The following is a 20,725-nucleotide window of genomic DNA, read 5'->3' as shown; positions in this document are numbered from 1 at the left end:
TGAGGGAATGCCTCACTGTCGGAGGGTCAGTGCTGAGGGAGTGGGCACTGTCGGAGGGTCAGTACTGAGGGAGTGCCTCACTGTCGGAGGGTCAGTGCTGATGGAGTGCCTCACTGTTGGAGGGTCAGTACTGAGGAAGCACCGCAATGTCGGAGGGTTAGTGCTGAGGGAGTGCCACACTGTCAGAGGGTCAGTGCTGAGGGAGCGCCGCACTATCGGAGGGTCGGTGCTGAGGGAGTGGGCACTGTTGGAGAGTCAACGCTGAGGAAGTGCCGCACTGATGGAGGGTCAGTGCTCAGGGAGCACCGCACTGTCGGAGGGTCAGTGCTGAGGGTGTGCCGCACTGTCGGTGGGTCAGTACTGAGGGAGCACAGCACTGTCGGAAACTCAGTACTGAGGGAGTGCCGTACTGTCGGAGGTTCAGTGGTGAGGGAGAGCCGTACTGTCGGAGGGTCAGTGCTGAGGGAGTGGGCACTGTCGGAGGGTCAGCGCTGAGAGAGTGCCACACTGTCGGAGGGTCAGCGCTGAGGGAGCGCCGCACAGTTGAAGGGTCAGTGCTGAGGGAGTGGGCACTGTCAGAGGGTCAGTGCAGAGGGAGTGCCTCACTGTTGGAGAGTCAGTGCTGAGGGAGTGGGCACTGTCAGAGGGTCAGTGCTGAGGGAGTGCCGCACTGTCGGAGGGTCAGTGCTGAGGGAGAGCCGTACTGTCGGAGGTTCAGTGGTGAGGGAGAGCCGTACTGTCGGAGGGTCAGTGGTGAGGGAGTGGGCACTGTCGGAGGGTCAGTGCTGAGGGAGTGCCGCACTGTCGGAGGGTCAGTGCTGAGGGAGCGACGCACTGTCGGAGCGTCAGTGCTGAGGGAACGCCGCACTGTCGGAGGGTCAGAGCTGAGGGAGTGCCACACTGTCGAAGGGTCAGTGCTGAGGTAGTGCCGCACTATCGGAGGGTCAGAGCTGATGGAGTGCTGTACTGTCGGAGGGTCAGCGCTGAGGGAGCGCCGCACTGTTGAAGGGTCAGTGCTGAGGGAGTGGGCACTGTCGGAGGGTCAGCGCTGAGAGAGTGCCACACTGTCGGAGGGTCAGCGCTGAGGGAGCGCCGCACAGTTGAAGGGTCAGTGCTGAGGGAGTGGGCACTGTCAGAGGGTCAGTGCAGAGGGAGTGCCTCACTGTTAGAGAGTCAGTGCTGAGGGAGTGGGCACTGTCAGAGGGTCAGTGCTGAGGGAGTGCCGCATTGTCGGAGGGTCAGTGCTGAGGGAATGCCTCACTGTTGGAGAGTCAGTGCTGAGGGAGTAGGCACTGTCAGAGGGTCAGGACTGAGGGAGTGCCTCACTGTCGGAGGGTCAGTGCTGATGGAGTGCCTCACTGTTGGAGAGTCAGTGCTGAGGGAGTGGGCACTGTCAGAGGGTCAGTGCTGAGGGAGTGGGCACTGTCGGAGGGTCAGCGCTGAGGGAGTGCCACACTGTCGGAGGGTCAGTGCTGAGGGAGCACCGCACTGTTGATGAGTCAGTGTTGAGGGAGTGGGCACTGTCGGAGGGTCAGCGCTGAGGGAGTGGGCACTGTCGGAGGGTCAGTACTGAGGGAGTGCCTCACTGTCGGAAGGTCAGTGCTGATGGAGTGCCTCACTGTTGGAGAGTCAGTGCTGAGGGAGTGGGCACTGTCAGAGGGTCAGTGCTGAGGGAGTGCCTCACTGTCGGAGGGTCAGTGCTGAGGGAATGCCTCAGCGCTGAGGGATTGCAGCAGCGTCGGAGGGTCAGTGCTGAGGGAACGCAGCACTGTCGGAGGGTCAGTGCTGTGGGAGTGCTGCACTGTCGGAGGGTCAGTGCTGAGGGAGTGCCACACTGTTGGAGGGTCAGTGCTGAAGGAGTGCCGCACTGTCGGAAGGTCAGAGCTGAGGGAGTGCCGCACTGTCTGGGGGTCAGTGCTGTGGGAGAGGGCACTGTCGGAGGGTCAGCGCTGAGGGACTGTTGGACTGTCGGAGGGTCAGTGCTGAGGGAGTGCCGCACTGTCAGAGGGTCAGTGCTGACGGAGTGGGCACTGTCGGAGGGTCAGCGCTGAGGGTGTGCCGCACTGTCGGAGGGTCAGTGCTGAGGGAGTGCCACACCGTTGGAGGGTCAGTGCTGAGGGAGCACCGCATTGTCAGAAGGTCAGTGCTGAGGGAGTGCCACACTGTTGGAGGATCATTGCTGAGGTAGTGCCACACTGTTGGAGGGTCAGTGCTGAGGGAGCGCTGCACTGTCAGAAGGTCAGTGCTGAGAGAGTGCCACACTGTCGGAGGGTCAGTGTTGAGGGAGTGCCACACTGTTGGAAGGTCAGTGCTGAGGGAGTGCCACACTGTCGGAGGATCAGTGCTGAGGGAGCGCCGCACTGTCAGAAGGTCAGTGCTGAGGGAGTGCCACACTGTCGGAGGGTCAGTGCTGAGGGAGTGCCACACTGTTGGAAGGTCAGTGCTGAGGGAGCGCCGCACTGTTAGAAGGTCAGTGCCGAGGGAGTGCCACACTGTTGGAGGGTCAGCGCCGATGGAGCGCCACACTGTCAGTGGGTCAGTGCTGAGGGAGAGGGCACAGTCGGAGGGTCAGTGCTGAGGAAGAGGGCACTGTCGGAGGGTCAGTGCTGAGGGAGTGCCTCACTGTCAAGGGTCAGTACTGAGGGAGTGCCTCACTGTCGGAAGTTCAGTGCTGAGGGAGCACCGCACTGTCGGAGGATCAGCGCTGAGGGAGTGCCGCACTGCCGGAGGGTCAGTGCTGAGGGAGTGCCGCACTGTCGGAGGGTCAGTGCTGAGGGAATGCCACACTGTCAGAGTGTCAGCGCTGAGGGAGCGCCGCATTGTCGGAGGGTCAGAGCTGAGGAAGTGCTGCATTGTCGGAGGGTCAGTGCTGAGGGAGCGGGCACTGTCGGAGGGTCAGCGCTGAGGGAGTGGGCACTGTCGAAGGGTCAGCGTTGAGGGAGTGGGCACTGTCGGAGGGTCAGTGCTGAGGGAGTGGGCGCTGTCGGAGGGTCAGCGCTGAGGGAGTGGGCCCTGTCGGAGGGTCAGTGCTGAGGGAGTGCCACACTGTCGGAGGGTCAGCGCTGAGGGAGCGCCGCACTGTTGAAGGGTCAGTGCTGAGGGAGTGCCGCACTGTAAGAGGGTCAGTGCTGAGGGAGTGCTGTACTGTCGGAGGGTCAGCGCTGAGGGAGCGCTGTACTGTCGGAGGGTCAGCGCTGAGGGAGCGCCGCACTGTCGGAGGGTCAGTGCTGAGGGAGTGGACACTGTCGGGGGATCAGTACTGAGGGAGTGCCACACTGTCGGAGGGTCAGTGCTGAGGGAGTGCAACACTGTCGGAGGGTCAGTACTGAGGGAGCGCCGCACTGTCGGAGGGTCAGTGCTGAGGGAGTGCCGCACTGTTGGAGGGTCAGTGCTGAGGGAGTGCCGCACTGTTGGAGGGTCAGTGCTGAGGGAGATGCACTGTCGGAGGGTCAGTGCTGAAGGAGTGCCGCACTATCAGAAGGTCAGCGCTGAGGGAGTGCCGCACTGTCGGAGGGTCAGTGCTGAGGAAACGCAGCACTGTCGGAGGTCAGTGCTGAGGGGGTGCTGCACTGTCGGAGGGTCAGTGCTGAGGGAGTGCTGCATTGTCGGAGGGTCAGTGCTGACTGAGTGGGCACTGTCGGAGGGTCAGCGCTGAGGGAGCGCGCACTGTCAGAGAGTCAGCGCTGAGGAAGTGCTGCATTGTCGGAGGGTCAGTGCTGTGGGAGCGGGCACTGTCGGAGGGTCAGCGCTGAGGGACTGTTGGACTGTCGGAGGGTCAGCGCTGAGGGAGTGCCGCACTGTCGGAGGGTCAGTGCTGACGGAGTGGGCACTGTCGGAGGGTCAGCGCTGAGGGAGTGTCGCACTGTCGGAGGGTCAGTGCTGAGGGAGTGCCACACCTTTGGAGGGTCAGTGCTGAGGGAGCGCCGCAATGTCGGAGGGTCAGTGCTGAGGGAGTGCCACACCGTTGGAGGGTCAGTGCTGAGGGAGCGCCGCATTGTCAAAAGGTCAGTGCTGAGGGAGTGCCACACTGTCGGAGGGTCAGTGCTGAGGGAGTGCCACACTTTTGGAGAGTCAGTGCTGAGGGAGGGCCGCACTGTCAGAAGGTCAGTGCTGAGGGAGTGCCACACTGTCGGAGGGTCAGTGCTGAGGGAGCACCGCACTGTCAGAAGGTCAGTGCTGAGAGAGTGCCACACTGTCGGAGGGTCAGTGCTGAGGGAGTGCCACACTATTGGAAGGTCAGTGCTGAGGGATTGTGCTGAGGGAGTGCTGCAAAGTCAGAGGGTCAACGCTGAATGAGTACCTCACTGTCAGAGGGTCAGTGTTGAGGGAGTGCTGTACTGATGGAAGGACAGCTCTGAGGGAGTGCCGCATTGTCGGAGGGTCAGTGCTGAGGGACCACTGCACTGTCGGAGGGTCAGTGCTGAGGGACCCCTGCACTGTTGGAGGGTCAGTGCTGAGGGAGTGCCGCACTGTCGGAGGGTCAGTACTGAGGGTGTGCAGCAGTGTCGGTGGGTCAGTGCTGAGGGAGTGGGCACTATCGGAGGGTTAGTGCTGAGGGGGTGCTGCACTGTCGGAGGGTCAGTGCTGAGGGGGTGCTGCACTGTCGGAGGGTCAGTGCTGAGGGAGTGCAGCACTGTCAGAGGGTCAGCGCTGAGGGAGTGCAGCACTGTCGGAGGGTCAGTGCTGAGGGAGTGCTGCAAAGTCTGAGGGTCAGCACTGAAGGAGTGCTGTACTGATGGAAGGACAGCTCTGAGGGAGTGCCGCATTGTCGGAGGGTCAGTGCTGAGGGAGTGCCGCACTGTTGGAGGGTCAGTGCTGAGGGAGTGCCGCACTGTCGGAGGGTCAGTGCTGAGGGAGTGTCGGACTGTCGGAGGGTCAGTGCTGAGGGGTTGCTGCACTGTCGGAGGGTCATTGCTGAGGGAGTGCTATACTGACGGAAGGTCAGCTCTGAGGGAGTGCTGCACTGTTGGAGGGTCAGTGCTGAGAGAGTGCCGCATTGTTGGAGGGTCAGTGCTGAGGGAGCGGGCACTGTCGGAGCGTCAGCGCTGTGGGAGTGCTGCACTGTCGGAGGGTCAGTGCTGAGGGAGAGGCACTGTCGGAGGGTCAGTGCTGAGGGAGTGCCGCGTTGTTGGAGGGTCAGTGCTCAGGGAGCGGGCACTGACAGAGGGTCAGCGCCGAGGGAGCGGGCACTGTCGAAGGGTCAGCGTTGAGGGACTGTTGGACTGTTGGAGGGTCAGTGCTGAGGGAGAGGCACTGTCGGAGGGTCAGTGCTGAGGGAGTGCCGCACTATCAGAAGGTCAGCGCTGAGGGAGTGCCGCACTGTCGGAGGGTCAGTACTGAGGGAGTGCAGCAGTGTCGGTGGGTCTATGCTGAGGGACCCCTGCACTGTTGGAGGGTCAGTGCTGAGGGAGTGCTGCAAAGTCAGAGGGTCAACGCTGAATGAGTACCTCACTGTCAGAGGGTCAGTGTTGAGGGAGTGCTGTACTGATGGAAGGACAGCTCTGAGGGAGTGCCGCATTGTCGGAGGGTCAGTGCTGAGGGACCCCTGCACTGTTGGAGGGTCAGTGCTGAGGGAGTGCCGCACTGTCGGAGGGTCAGCATTAAGGGAGTGGGCACTGCCGTAGGGTCAGCGCTGAGGGAGTGCCGCACTGTCGGAGGTTCACTGCTGAGGGGTTGCTGCACTGTTGGAGGGTCAGTGCTGAGAGAGTGCCGCATTGTTGGAGGGTCAGTGCTGAGGGAGCGGGCACTGTCGGAGGGTCAGCGCTGAGGGAGCGGGCACTGTCGGAGCGTCAGCGTTGAGGGAGTGCCGCACTGTCGGAGGGTCAGTACTGAGGAAGTGCAGCAGTGTCAGAGGGTCAGTGCTGAGGGAACGCTGCACTGTCGGAGGGTCACTGCTGAGGGAGTGCCGCACGTTCGGAGGGTCAGTGCTGAGGGAGTACCGCACTGTCGGAGGGTCAGCGCTGAGGGAGTGCCGCACTGTCGGACGGTTAGCACGCACTGTCGGAGGGTCAGCGCTGAGGGAGTGCCGCACTGTCGGACGGTTAGCAATGTTGAGTAAAGGTGCTCACTGTCTCTGATTTTTACTCTAATTCTGCGTCACACTGTCACTCTGCCGAAAGTTCAGGAGCTCATTGCTGTGAGGGAGGCTAATTAAACATGCTCTCTCTCTCTGAACCTGTCCTGGTTAAAATATCAGATCAAATATCAAAACTGTTGCCGAAAATAACTTAAATGTTTATTAACACCCAGGATCCATACCAGTGAGCATGGAATAAGTCAATGTAAAGATCCAGCCTGAACCATCTGGGGTTGCTGCTGTACGGCTGTCTGTAAATGCACCAAGATCCATCAGAGCTGATCCTCCTCCTGACCCACACCGACTGGGTGTAACACACACACACACCACCTGAAATGGGAACCTCACAGTCACTTCAGACTCCTTACCTCAACAAACCTTTGTCAAAACAGTTGCCAAACTAATCCCACTGCCCCTCGCTCCCTCTCCCCAAAGCCCTGTATCAATCCCCAAACTAATCGCACTGCCCCACTCTCTCCCCATAGCCCTGTATCAATCCCCAAACTAATCCACTGCCCTGCTGTCTCTGCAAAGTACTGTATCAATCCCCAAACTAATCCCATTACCAAACTAATCCCACTGCCCCGCTCTCTCCCCATATCCCTGTATCAATCTCCAAACTAATCCCACTGCCCCACTCTCTCCCCGTATCCCTGTATCAATCCCAAAACTAATCCCACTGCCCCGCTCTCTCCCCATATCCCTGTATCAATCCCCAAACTAATCCCACTGCCCCACTCTCTCCCCATAGCCCTGTATCAATCCCAAAACTAATCCCACTGCCCCGCTCTCTCTCCCCAATGCCCTGTATCAATCCCCAAACTAATCTCACTGCCCCACGCTCTCCTCATAGCCCTGTATCAACCCCCAAACTAATCCTGATGCCCTACGATGTCCAATGAACAAGGAGAAGTGAAAGCAAATTAAGTAACTAATTTCAAAAAGAAACTGGGCAGACAGCTTAAGTCATAGTAGGTTCTGAGGTGGACAGAGATTGGAGTTTTGAATTGAAAGAGCAAATAGATTCAGACAGAAAGGGCCAAGTGGCCTCCTGCTCTGCTGCAGTATATCCTTTGCCATCTTTCCTTTTCAATTCACTGAGGATTGACCATTTGGGACTCTTGCACGTGCCTCAGTTTCTCATTGTGTTAACAGCAGGGCTGTTAGTTTCATTCATTTGTGGAACATGGGTCATAAATGCTGGACCAGCTACCAATGCCCCGTCCCTAGTTGCTCCTTGAGAAGGTGGGGGTGAGCTGCCTTCTTTAACCACTGCGGTCCATGTGCTGTAGGTAGACTCACAATGCCCTTAGGGAGGGAATTCCAGGATTCCGACTCAGTGATACTGAGGGAATGGCAATGTATTTCCAACTCAGGATGGTGAGTGGCTTGGAAGGGAACCTGTGGGTGCTGGTGTTCCCATGTATCGGCTGCCCTTGTCCTTCTAGATGGAAGTGGTCGTGGGTTTGGAAGGTGTTGTCTGAGGGTCTTTGGTGAGTTTCTGCAGTGCATCTTGTAGGTGGGTACACACTGCTGCTACTGAGCATTGGTGGTGGAGGAGTGGATATTTGTGGATGTGGTGCCAATCACGTGGCCTCTTTGTCCTGGATGGTGTCAAGCTTCTTGAGTGTTGTTGGAGCTGTCCCCATCCAGGGCAAGTGTGGAGCATTCCATCACACTCCTGAGTTGTTTCTTGTAGATGGTGGACAGGTTTTGGGGAGTCAGGAGGGGAGTTACTTGCTGCAGTATTCCTAGCCTCTGCCCTGCTCTTGGAGCCACTGTTTATGTGGTGAGTCCAGTTGAGTTTTTGATCCATGGTAACCCCCAGGATGTTGACAGTGGGGGATTCAGAAATGGTAACAACGTGGAATGTCAAGGGGCGGTGGTTAGATTGTCTCTTGTTGGTGATGGTCACAGCCTGGCATTTGTGTGGCGTGAATGTTAATTGCCACTTGCCAGCCCAAGTCTCGGTATTGGGGAGAAAGTGAGGGCTGCAGATGCTGGAGATCAGAGCTGAAAATGTGTTGCTGGAAAAGCGCAGCAGGTCAGGCAGCATCCAGGGAACAGGAGAATTGACGTTTCGGGCATAAGCCTGAAGAAGGGCTTATGCCCGAAACATTGATTCTCCTGTTCCCTGGATGCTGCCTGACCTGCTGCGCTTTTCCAGCAACACATTTTCAGCTCAAGTCTCGGTATTGTCCAGATCTTGTTCTATTTGAACATGGACTGCTTCAGTATCTGAGGAGTCACAAATGTTGCTGAATATTGTACAATCATCAGTGAACATTCCCTCTTTTGATCTTATGATGGGAGGGAAGGTCATTGATGAAGAGGCTGAAGATGGTTGGGCCTAAGACACTACCCTGAGGAACTCCTGCAGAGATATCCTGGAGCTAAGACTGACCCCCAACAACCACAACCATCTTATGTGTTAGGTAAGACACAGCGTGGTCAAACTGAAGATGGTTTTACAAAGGACCAATGAGGTTGAGTGACCATTTTTAGAGATCCCAGACCACCATGGCATTCCCATTCACTGTGAGGTTTAGGGATAGGACGCAGAGGCAGCAGGAGATAACAAACCAATGAGAGAGACCAGAGAATTATGAAGAATGGTGTAAGAATATGAGAAGAGGTGGATGATTTTTTTTTGTTTTACCAGCTTTTACAGAGACCGTGAATAATCCGTAACTTTGGTCAGTTCCGTTCTGTCTGGAGAATGACACTCCCATGTAGTCAGCACAGAGCTTTGAACTAAATCAGATATTACTCCCAACACAATATCAGAGTTATAGAATGATACAGCACAGGGTGGATTGGGGCCATTCACACTGACCTGCCTGTACTAACTACTTCAAGAATAAAACAATCAGTCCCACTCCCTCACTCTCTCCCCATTGTCCTGAGATTTCTGCTTTTCAAATCTATCTCTAGTTTCCTTTATGAAAATGAACATTGGACCTGCCTCTACTGCCCTTTCAGCCAGTACTTTACCAACCACAACCTCCCACTGCATCAAAAACAATTCCCATATCAGGTACAAAACATTTTGATTTTGAACACTTCAATAAAATCTCCTTGAACCTTCTCTGGAGAACAATCCCAGCTTCCCCAGTCTCCCCACAGACTGAAATCCCTCCACCTTGCTCCGATTCCAGTAAAACCTCCTCCACACTCTCTCCAAGGCTGTGAGCTCTCACTGCCTGGCGCTCAGAACTAAACACAGCTCCAGCTGAAACCTGACCTGTGGTTCTGAAGGTTAGAATCTGGTGGTTTTCCTGTATTCAGTCCGAATCTTTTCATCTGTTGGAGATGGAACAGTTACTTATGCCGTTTAACCCGCACAGGGAGAGATAGAATGAAGCTGGGAGAAGGGTAAAGGTGGAACCTGATGCTTTGGGTGGGATCCTGGCTGCAGCAGCTCAGAATGTGAACTGGATATCAGGACAAAGTCACTCAGAGAGAAACCTTACACACAGAGGTCATTGAACACATGTAAGGCATCTTGTTTGTAATTGGAGAAGGACAAATACTCAGTGAAAACCCTTTGGCTAATTTATTGCTAAATAAATCAATAACCTTATGAGCTGTTAAATGTCAGTACAGTTGACTGTACCTGGGACAAGCTCTATTTACACTGCAGAAGCAGCTTATGATTTGTTGCCACTGTATCACCCAATCAGAATGCAGAGACTGGAATGAAGTATTCTGCAGCAAATCACAAACCGACCAGTTGTACTAATAAAACCATTTTGCCCATCAAACCTGCCCTGCTACTCAATACTGTCACGGCTGATCTTAAACTTCAACTCCATTTTCCCTCCTGCTCCCCATTTCTCTCAATTCCCAGAGAGACTACATTAATAATTTTATTAACAATTTAGATGAGGGGAGTACATGTAATATCCCAACGTTTACAGATGACATAAAGCTGGGTGGCAGGGTGAGCTGTGAGAAGGTGTTGACCCAGGAAGCTCAAAGACCTTGCTGTGCAAGTCCAGGGATCCCAGAGATCGGCAGGACACGTAGATAAGGTGGGTAATCGGCATATGGGATACTTGCCTTAGTCAAGGCACTGAATACAAGAGCAGGGAGGGTATGATGGAGCTATACATAACACTGGTTGGGCCACAACTGTAGAACTGTGCACAGTTCTGATTGCTACATTATAGGAAGGATTTGATTACGCGGCGGGGGTGCAGTGGAGATTTACCAGGATGTTGCCTGGCCTGCAGCAGTTCAGCTTATGAAGGGGTTGCAGTTGCTTTCTTTAGAACAGAGAAGGATGGATCTGATGGATGTGTACAAAGTTCTGAGGGGCTTGGATGAGGAGAATTGTTTCCCCTTTAACAGAGGAGTCAGTAACCAGGGGCATAGTTTTAGGGTAAGTAGCTGGAGACTTACAGAGCATATGAGGAAAAAATATTTTCACCCAGAGGGTTGTGGGTATCTGGAGCTCTCCATTGAAAGGATGATGGAGACAGGAACCCTCAAGACATTTAAGAACTATATAAATTTGTGCTGGAATTCCACAGCATACAAGGCTAAGGGAAGGTGCTGGGAAATGAGATTAGAATAGATGGGTGTTTGTACGGTCACAATCGGCCAAAATATCTCATTCAGTGTTTTAAAAGCTCTACAACTATTAACTATTTTTATTACAGAATTACACCGTACTGAAAACGGCCTTTTGCTTATTGAGTCTTCATCAATAAAAACTATACAAAATCTGCACTAAATCTGTTCTAATCCCACTTTCCCCACACTAGGCCCATATCCTTGAATAATGATCCCTTTCCTGATGAAGGGCTCTTGTCGATTCTCCTGCTCCTCGGATGCTGCCTGACCTGCTGTACTTTTCCAGCACCACATATATGAGGTACATATGTATATGAGGGGTTTCCTATCCAGGCAGTACCCTCCAGATTCCCACCACCCTCTGGGTGAAAGTGTTTGCCCTCCTCTACCCTCTAAACCTCTTGCCCTTCATCTTAAAATGACGCCCCCTTGTTATTGACCCTCTGACAGAGGGGAACAGCTGCTTCCTATCCACACTGTCTGTGCCTCTCAATCGTATACATCTCTATCAGGTCCCATCTGTAATGGGTGACCAGAACCACACACAGTACTCCAAGCTGTGACCTTACCAAAGTCAATTAGTTAATAAAACAATTTCTCAATTTTATTAGTGATTAGAAAGTTTGATTCAGGTTTTTGGAAGAGAGAACTTCTCCCAAGCTCCCACAGACATTCCTGACCACCTCATGCAGTGTTATATCAGGAACAGTCTTTCTCTCCCACAGCCTGCATTCCGAGCTCAGCTCCTGTCGTGTGAAATTAATCATGCAGTCCTGGGCCATGATAGGATACTGAACGTTACAGTAGCCGAGGGAATTATTTCAAACTGTAAATCTCTGTGACAGTCGGCTAACCTGTTAGAATCTTATGCACACAACACAGTATTGGAGCCTGGGCTGTGTATGCTGGCTTCACTAACCAAGGGGTTGAGTCACTCAGTCAGGAAAAGTCTCTGTGAATGTGGTAATGTCAGTTTACAGCAGCAGCCCTGGAGCTCTCTGACAGTTTAACATCAGTCCAATTCTCTGAGGCCTGAAAATGAGGGAGCTCGTCATCCAACAGCAGCTCAACTGGTGACTGACATCGACGGGGATATAGTGGATAGAGAGGGAGCGTCTGACTCCCTCAGCTCCATGTGATTCAACTGAGAATCATCGTCTGTGTCTGTGCATGAGACAGGTGCCCAGGAAAAATGAAACGGGAGAGGAATTAAACACGTGCTTTGGTTCTAGCTTCACAAAAAGGAGCAGAGAGAACCTCCCAGCAATGTTCAGGAACCTTGGGTCTAGTGAGAGGGTGGAATTAATAAGAAATGTGTGCTGGGGCATTAATGAGGTTAAATGGTGACAATCCCTAGGGGCTGATGATCTACATCCTCGAGCATAAAGGAAACGGTCCCAGAAATGTTGGATGGATGGATCCTCAAAAAACTGATAGATTGGAGGATGACACCGTTATTGAAGAAGACAAGAGGAAAGAAAACAAAACAGAATTACAGACCAGTTAGCCTAAAATCAGAAATTGCTGAAAAACTCAGCAGATCTGGCAGCATCTACAGAGAGAAAGCAGAGTTAACGTTTCAGGTCCCTTCTTCAGAACAGTCTAAAATCAGGGACTGCTTAACTCAGTTGGCTGGATGGCTGGTGTGCAATACAGAGTAATGCCAACAGCTTGGGTTCAATGCCAACAGCTTGGGTTCAATTCCTGCACCCACTGAGGTTACCATGAAGGGTCCTCCTTTTCAACCTCTCGAGACACAGTGAGCCTCAGGTTAAATCACCACCAGCTGTCTCTCTGCTCCTAGGGTCTGGTAGGACTATGGTGACTTTACCTATAGCCGAAAATCAGTAGTGGGCAAATGCTCAAATTTATAATAAGATGAGAGATCAGAACTTTTAGCATACATACTGGGAAAATATTGGGAAATGTTGATGTGCAGAGGGATGTGTGTGTCCTTGTACATGGGTCACTGAAAGTATACAAGAGGATTGGAGTGAGTACAGATGTCTTATTGCAGTTACCCAAGGTCTTGGTGCAGTTTCAGTCTCCCTCCCACCCTCCCTGCCTCCCTCAGAGAGGATGGACTCACCTTTGAGGGAGTGTGGTAGAGGGTCACTCAGCTGATATTGGGGATGGCAGGACTGTCCTGAGGAGAGGTTGGTTTTACTGGGCCTGCATTCACTCGTGTTTGGGAGGACGGGAAAACATCTGATTGAAAAGTTTCAAATTCTAACTGGACTGGACAGACTGGGTCTGGGGAGGAAGATCCCCACCCGCAGGGCTGGGAATGTAGAACCAGGTGGTCACAGATTCAGGGTATGGAATAGACAAAGAGCAAAGAAAATTACAGCATGGGAACAGGCCCTTCGGCCCTCCAAGCCTGTGCCCATCCAGATCCTCTATCTAAACCTGCTAACTATTTTCTAAGGATCTGTATCCCTCTGCTCCATACATCTTCAATGATGCTATCGTTTCCAGCCCTACCATCTCCACTGGCAACATGTTCCAGGCCCCCACACCTTCTGTGTGAAGAATTTCCCACGCATATCTCCCTTACACCTTTCCCCTCTCACCTTGAACTCGTGACCCCTAGTAATTGAGTCCCCCACTCTGGGGAAAAAGCTTCTTGCTATCCACCCTGCCTACACCTCTCATGATTTTGTTGACCTCAATCAGGATCCCCTCAACCTCCATCTTTCCAATGAAAATAATCCTAATCTACTCAACCTCCCCTCATAGCTAGCACCCTCCATACCAGGCAACCTCCTGTGCACCCTCTCCAAAGCATCCACATCCTTTTGGTAATGTGGCGACCAGAACTATACACAGTATTCTAAATGTAGCCGAACCAAAGTGTTATACAACTGTAACATAACATGCCAACTCTTGTACTCCGTATCCTGTCTGATGAAGGAAAGTATGCCGTATGCCTTCTTGACCACTCTATTGACCTGCATTGCCACCTTCAGGGAACAATGGACCTGAACGCCCAGATCTCTGTACATCAATTTTCCCCAGGACTTTTCCATCGCTCTTGAATTGGATCTTCCAAAATGTATCACCTTGCGTTTACCCGGATTAAACTCCATTTGCCATTTCTCTGCCCAACTCTCCAATCTCTCTATGTTCTGCTGTATTCTCTGACAGTCCCCTTCACTATCTGCTACTCCACCAATCTTAGTGTCATCTGCAAACTTGCTAATCAGACCACCTATACATTAATGATTTGGAGGAAGGTATATAACAAACAACAGTGGTCCCAACACGGATCCCTATAGAACACCACTGGTCACAGGTTTACATTTTGAGAAACTCCCTTCCATTATTACTCTCTGTCTCCTGTTGCCCAGCCAGTTCTCTGTCCATCTCGCTAGTACACCCTGGACCCCATGTGACTTCACCTTCTCCATCAGCCTACCACGGGGAACCTTATCAAACACCTGACTGAAGTCCATGTCTATGACATAAATAGCCCTTCCCTCAATCAACTTTGTCACTTCTTCAAAGAATTCTATCCAGTTGGTAAGACATGACCTTCCCTGCACAGAACCATGCTGCCTATCATTGATAAGCCCATTTTCTTCCAAATGGGAATAGATCCTATCCCTCAATATTTTCTCCAGCAACTGCTCTGCCACTGACATCAGGCTCACCGGTCTATAATTACCTGGATAATCCCTGCTACCCTTCTTAAACAAGGGGACCACATTAGCAATTCCCCAGTCCTCTGGGACCTCCCCCATGTTCAAGGACCTGTTAAGGCCCCAGCTATTTCCCCTCTCACCTCCCTCAGTCACCTGGGATAGATCCCATCCAGACCTGGGGAATTGTACACCTTAATGCCTTTTGGAATACCCAACACTTCCTCCCTCCTTATGCCGACTTGACCTAGAGTAATCAAACATCTATCCCTAACCTCAACATCAGTCATGACCCTCTCCTTGGTGAATACCGATGCAAAGTATTCATTAAGAAACTCATCCATTTTCTCTGACTCCACACATATCTTTCCTCCTTTGTCCTTGAGTGGGCCAACCCTTTCTCCAGTTACCCTCTTACCCCTTATCTGTGAAAGGCTTTGGGGTTTTCCTTAACCCTGTTTGCCAAAGATATCTCATGACCCCTGTCAATGCTCTTAATTCCTCATTTTAGATTGGTCCTACATCCCCGATATTCTTCCAAAGCTTTGTCTGTCTTCAGTCGCCTAGACCTTATGAATGATTCCTTTTTCCTCTGAGCTAGTCTCACAATTTCACCTGTTATCCATGATTCCCTAATCTTGCCATTTCTATCCCTCATTTTCACAGGGACAGGTCTGTCCTGCACTCTAATCAAACTCTTTAAAAGCTTCCCACATAACAAATGTGGGTTTCCCTTCAAACAGCTGCTCCCAATCTACATTCCCCGGCTCCTGCCAAATGTTAGTATGGTTGGCCTTCCCCCAGTTTAGCTCTTCCTTTAGGACCACTCTCTTCTTTGTCCAGGAGTATTCTAAAACTTATGGAATTGTGATCACTATTCCCAAAATAATCCCCAACTGAAACTTTAGCCACTTGGCCGGGCTCACTCCCCAACACCAGGCCCAGTGTGACCCCTTTCTGAGTTGGACTATTTACATACTGCTCGCGAAAACCCTCCTGGATGCTCCTTACAAATTCTGCTGCATCTAAACATAGAACATACATAGAACATTACAGCGCAGTACAGGCCCTTCGGCCCTCGATGTTGCACCGTCCTGTCATACCAATCTGAAGCCCATCTAACCTACACTATTCCATGTACATCCATATGCTTGTCCAATGACCACTTAAATGTACTTAGGATTTGGAGATGCTGGTGTTGGACTGGGGTGTACAAAGATTAAAAATCACACAACACCAGGTTATAGTCCAACAGGTTTATTTGGAAGCACACTAGCTTTCGGAGCGTCGCTCCTTCATCACCTGATGAAAGCTAGTGTGCTTCCAATTAAATCTGTTGGACTATAACCTGGTGTGTGATTTTTAGATGTACTTAAAGTTGGCGAATCTACTGCCGTTGCAGGCAAAGCATTCCATACCCTTACTACTCTCTGAGTAAAGAAACTACCTCTGACATCTGTCCTATATCTATCATCCCTCAACTTAAAGCTATGCCCCCTCGTGCTCACTGTCACCATACTTGGAAAAAGGCTCTCCCTGTCCATCCTATCTAACCCTCTGATTATCTTCTATGTCTCTATTAAGTCACCTCTCTCTCCAACGAAAACAGCCTCAAGGCCCTCAGCCTTTCCTCGTAAGACCTCTCCTCCACACCAGGCAACACCCTAGTAAATCTCCTCTGCACCCTTTCCAAAACTTCCACATCCTCCTTATAATGTGGTGACCAGAACTGTACACAATACTCCAAGTGCGGCCGCACCAGAGTTTTGTACAGCTGTAGCATAACCTCATGGTTCCGGAACTCGATCCCTCTATTAATAAAAGCTAAAACACTGTATGCCTTCTTAACAACCTCTAATACTAAGTGAATCCCAGTCAATGTTGGGAAAATTAAAATCTCTCATCACCACCACCCTGTTGCTCCGACATTTTCCCATTACCTGTTCACATATTTGTACCTCTATCTCACGCTCGCTGTTGGGAGGCCTGTAGTACAACCCTGACATTGTTACCACAACCTTCCTATATCTGAGTCTGCCCATATTGCCTCACTGCTCGAGTCATCCACAGTGCCCTCCTTCAGCACAGCTGTGGTATACACTCTGAGACCATCATGGATTGGGATAAGGAAAGATTTCTTCCCTGAGGGAGTCTGGGAATTCTCTAGCACAGAAGACCCAAACATTTACAAACTGCAAATAGTGGCGATATGGGAACAAAACGTAAAACCATAAAATTAATGGTTCATTACTTGGCTGTGTATTATTTTCAGTTTATACTTGAATTAATGACACAAATACAAAGTTTGATCTTGTAGCTACTGAGACACAAATTGAAGCTGGGAAATAAATATTCAGGGACATGTGATGTTTCAAAAGGACAGGCAGGAAGGAAAGAGTGGCAGGTAGCTTTGATAGTACGTGGTAGATCACAAGAAATAATCCTGAACTAAAAGATTTAAAATCCATACGGGTGGAGCTGAGGAATAAAAAGGGCAAGATGACATTGGTCAGTCTGTAGGGCTCCTAATAGCAGCTATCTGATTGGACAGAAACTAAATCAGGAGAAACAGAGGCAGGAAGTTAATCATGGGTAATTTACTCCTCGTGTCAAATGGACAGTCAGATTGGCAGAGGAAGACACAAGGAAAAATTCATTGAATGTGTTTAGGACAGTTTCCTGGAACAATATGTTGTGGACTAACCAGGGATCAAGCTAGTTTGGATCTGGTGATATGTAATGAGATAGGTTAATAAATGATCTCAGAATAAAACTTCCCTTGATGAACATGGTTTAAGAAAATAGTTCATGACTCACAGCAAACACAACTCCAGTGAAGGATTCCAAGGGGATAAGCCAAACTTGGGAAAGCAGGGAAATCAATGACAGTCTCAACCTGATAGAAAAATCACATGTGGTAAATATTTGTGGTAAATCAGAGGAATGGGAAAGTTATAAAAGTGAACTGAAGAAAACAAAACAGTAAAAAGGCAGAAAATAAACTCTGAGGGCAATCCAGCAAGTAACTAAAAAAGATAGTAAGAACTTCTTTAGTCAGAATTGTACAGCACAGCAGCAGCCCTTTGGCCCATCCAGTCTGCACTGATCTGATGTGTGTGTGTAAAGGAGAGAGAGGCCAAAGTAAGAGAGAGGCAGGAGAAATAATAATGGGGATCCAGGAAATGGCAGGTGAGTTGAATAAATACTTTGCATCAGTTTTCACAGTAGAGAATATTAATACTTCCGTAATAAGTACAATAACTATCACTAGACAAAAGTGTTGCTGCAACTCATGGGGCTAAAGACCGATAAGTCCCCTGGACCTGATGAGATGCATCCTAGGATATTAAAGGAATTGGCTACAGAGATGAGGATGCACTGGCAGTAACCTTTCAGGAATCCTTAGATTCTGAAAAAGTCCCAGAGGATTGCAAAGTTGGGACAGTATCTGAGGAGTTACAAATGGTGCTGAATATTGTGTAATCATCAGCAAACATCCCCACTTCTGACCTTATGATGGAGGGAAGGACATTGATGAAGCAGCTGAAGATGGTTGGGCCTAGGACACTATCCTGAGAAACTTCTGCAGAGATGTCCTGGAGCTGAGATGACTGATCTCCAACAACCACAACCATCTTCCTATGTGGCAGGTATGACTCCAACAGCAAAGAGTTTTTCCCAGTTTCCTAGCCATGTTCAACAAAACAAAGGAGATGGCCATGTGCCCAGACACCAACACACAAGCTCCTGGTAATCATTACTCAATGACAAGGATATCTGCCAATGAGATATGAAGATGGCTGACAGCCGGGAGACAGTCACTGATTGGGGGGGGTGGGGAGTGCTGACTGTTTGGAAGCACCTTGGAAGAATTGAGCAGAAATAAAGAAGGTGGAGCTGGCCAATTTGAGGGTCCAGAAGATACAGAGGCAGCAAATTACCTACCTTCTCAACTACTGTCCTCCTCAGCAGCTGCTGCTCTGCCAGGGTGTAGTTCCTGAAATACACGAGGTGATGTTTAACACAGCCCATCACCACAGCTCAAACCATCAATGACACAGTGGAAGGCTGCTGGAACAAAGCCCCCTGCATCCCAAGGAGCAACTGAGCCTTCACCTGCACCGTCTGTGGAGCTGGTGTATCCTAAATCAGGGAAGGAGAGCGGCACACCGTATTCCAGATCAACTCTCACCAAAGCCCTGTACAATTGGAGCTAGATTTCCTTACCCCTGTCCTCTAATCCCTTGTAATACAGGCCAATGAGCCTGTCCTGTTCCTGATCGCTTGCTGTGCTTGTATGTTTACTGTTTGCGTACAGACAGCTCTCTGTGACCATCACATGTTGAAAGGTTCACCTCTTTTAAAAGGTATTCTGCTTTGCTATTCTCATGAAATAAGTGGATACTTTAACAGAAGCCCAGACAATACTCCATTCACCAGCTTGTTATCCACTCACATCAGCTCCTTGTATCCTCTGCACAGCTTACATTCCTGCTGACCATTATTTCGTAGATCCATTACTCTTGCCTTGTTGTCTATGTCATTAACCTGCAAATAACTTGGGTCCCAGCACTGATCCAACTTGAAAATGGCACATTTATCCCCACCCTCCATTTTTTGTCTATTAACCATTTCTTGAAACCTGCTAATAAATTATCCACCGATTGCATCCTGGAACAGTGCAGGAAACTCTTCCTGTCCGGAACATCCTGCAATATCCACCATTCAGCTACAGCTCAGCAGCACAGAGACTGGATCAATCACAGAAATAGTGGCCTGGAATTCAGCAGTTTCACTCATTTCAGGCCACTAGCCCCTCTATGCCTGGCTAATCTTATTTAACTCAGTTTTTTTGTGCAAATAAGTAACTATCTTCCCGTTTGGATACTAAAGAAAACCATCGGCCAGCTCCTGAGGATTGATAAAAGGTACAAGAAACAACATTCCTTTCCCCATGTGCAATAATTTTCCAAACTGGTTAGAGACATGAAAACCTGCAGATGCTGGAATCCAAAGTAGACAGGCAGCATCAGGGGGGACAGGCAGGAGGCTGGGGGAACACAGCAATTTTCCAAACTGGTTAGAGACATGAAAACCTGCAGATGCTGGAATCCAAAGTAGGCAGGCAGCATCAGGGGGGACAGGCAGGAGGCTGGGGATACACAGCAAGCCAGGCAGCATCAGGGGGGACAGGCAGGAGGCTGGGGGAACACAGCAAGGCAGGCAGCATCAGGAGGGACAGGCAGGAGGCTGGGGGAACACAGCAAGGCAGGCAGCATCAGGAGGGACAGGCAGGAGGCTGGAGGAACACAGCAAGGCAGGCAGCATCAGGAGGGACAGGCAGGAGGCTGGGAGAACACAGCAAGGCAGGCAGCATCAGGAGGAACAGGCAGGAGGCTGGGGGAACACAGCAAGGCAGGCAGCATCAGGAGGGACAGGCAGGAGGCTGGGGGAACACAGCAAGGCAGGCAGCATCAGGAGGGACAGGCAGGAGGCGGGGGAACACAGCAAGGCAGGCAGCATCAGGAGGGACAGGCAGGAGGAACACAGCAAGGCAGGCAGCAACAGGAGGGACAGGCAGGAGGCTGGGGGAACACAGCAAGCCAGGCAGCATCAGGAAGGACAGGCAGGAGGCTGGGGGAACACAGCAAGCCAGGCAGCATCAGGAAGGACAGGCAGGAGGCTGGGGGAACACAGCAAGCCAGGCAGCATCAGGAAGGACAGGCAGGAGGCTGGGGGAACACAGCAAGCCAGGCAGCATCAGGAAGGACAGGCAGGAGGCTGGGGGAACACAGCAAGCCAGGCAGCATCAGGAGGGACAGGCAGGAGGCTGGGGGAACACAGCAAGGCAGGCAGCATCAGGAGGGACAGGCAGGAGGCTGGGGGAACACAGCAAGGCAGGCAGCATCAGGAGGGACAGGCAGGAGGCTGGGGGAACACAGCAAGGCAGGCAGCATCAGGAGGGACAGGCAGGAGGCTGGGGGAACACAGCAAGGCAGGCAGCATCAGGAGGGACAGGCAGGAGGCTGGGGGAACACAGCAAGGCAGGCAGCATCAGGAGGGACAGGCAGGAGGCTGGGGGAACACAGCAAGGCAGGCAGCATCAGGAGGGACAGGCAGGAGGCTGGGAGAACACAACAAGGCAGGCAGCATCAGGAGGGACAGGCAGGAGGCTGGGAGAACACAACAAGGCAGGCAGCATCAGGAGGGACAGGCAGGAGGCTGGGAGAACACAACAAGGCAGGCAGCATCAGGAGGGACAGGCAGGAGGCTGGGAGAACACAACAAGGCAGGCAGCATCAGGAGGGACAGGCAGGAGGCTGGGAGAACACAACAAGGCAGGCAGCATCAGGAGGGACAGGCAGGAGGAACACAGCAAGGCAGGCAGCAACAGGAGGGACAGGCAGGAGGCTGGGAGAACACAACAAGG

At 51.5% G+C, this 20,725-nt stretch overlaps 1 protein-coding gene across 1 annotated transcript in view; it reads right to left on the bottom strand.

Moving 5' to 3' along the window:
- Nucleotides 1-7,995, bottom strand: part of LOC122561998 (tripartite motif-containing protein 16-like protein) — a 48,820-nt gene extending 40,825 nt beyond the window's left edge. The window contains exon 1 of the mRNA XM_043714365.1: nucleotides 7,992-7,995. The gene's annotated coding sequence lies outside the window, so the exon portion shown is untranslated. The remainder of the gene's footprint in view (nucleotides 1-7,991) is intronic.
- Between the last annotated feature and the right edge of the window lie 12,730 nt (nucleotides 7,996-20,725).

Source organism: Chiloscyllium plagiosum, chromosome 24 (genome assembly GCF_004010195.1).
Source record: "Chiloscyllium plagiosum isolate BGI_BamShark_2017 chromosome 24, ASM401019v2, whole genome shotgun sequence".
Lineage (NCBI taxonomy): Eukaryota > Metazoa > Chordata > Chondrichthyes > Orectolobiformes > Hemiscylliidae > Chiloscyllium > Chiloscyllium plagiosum.
This window is presented reverse-complemented; position numbering and strand designations above follow the sequence as displayed.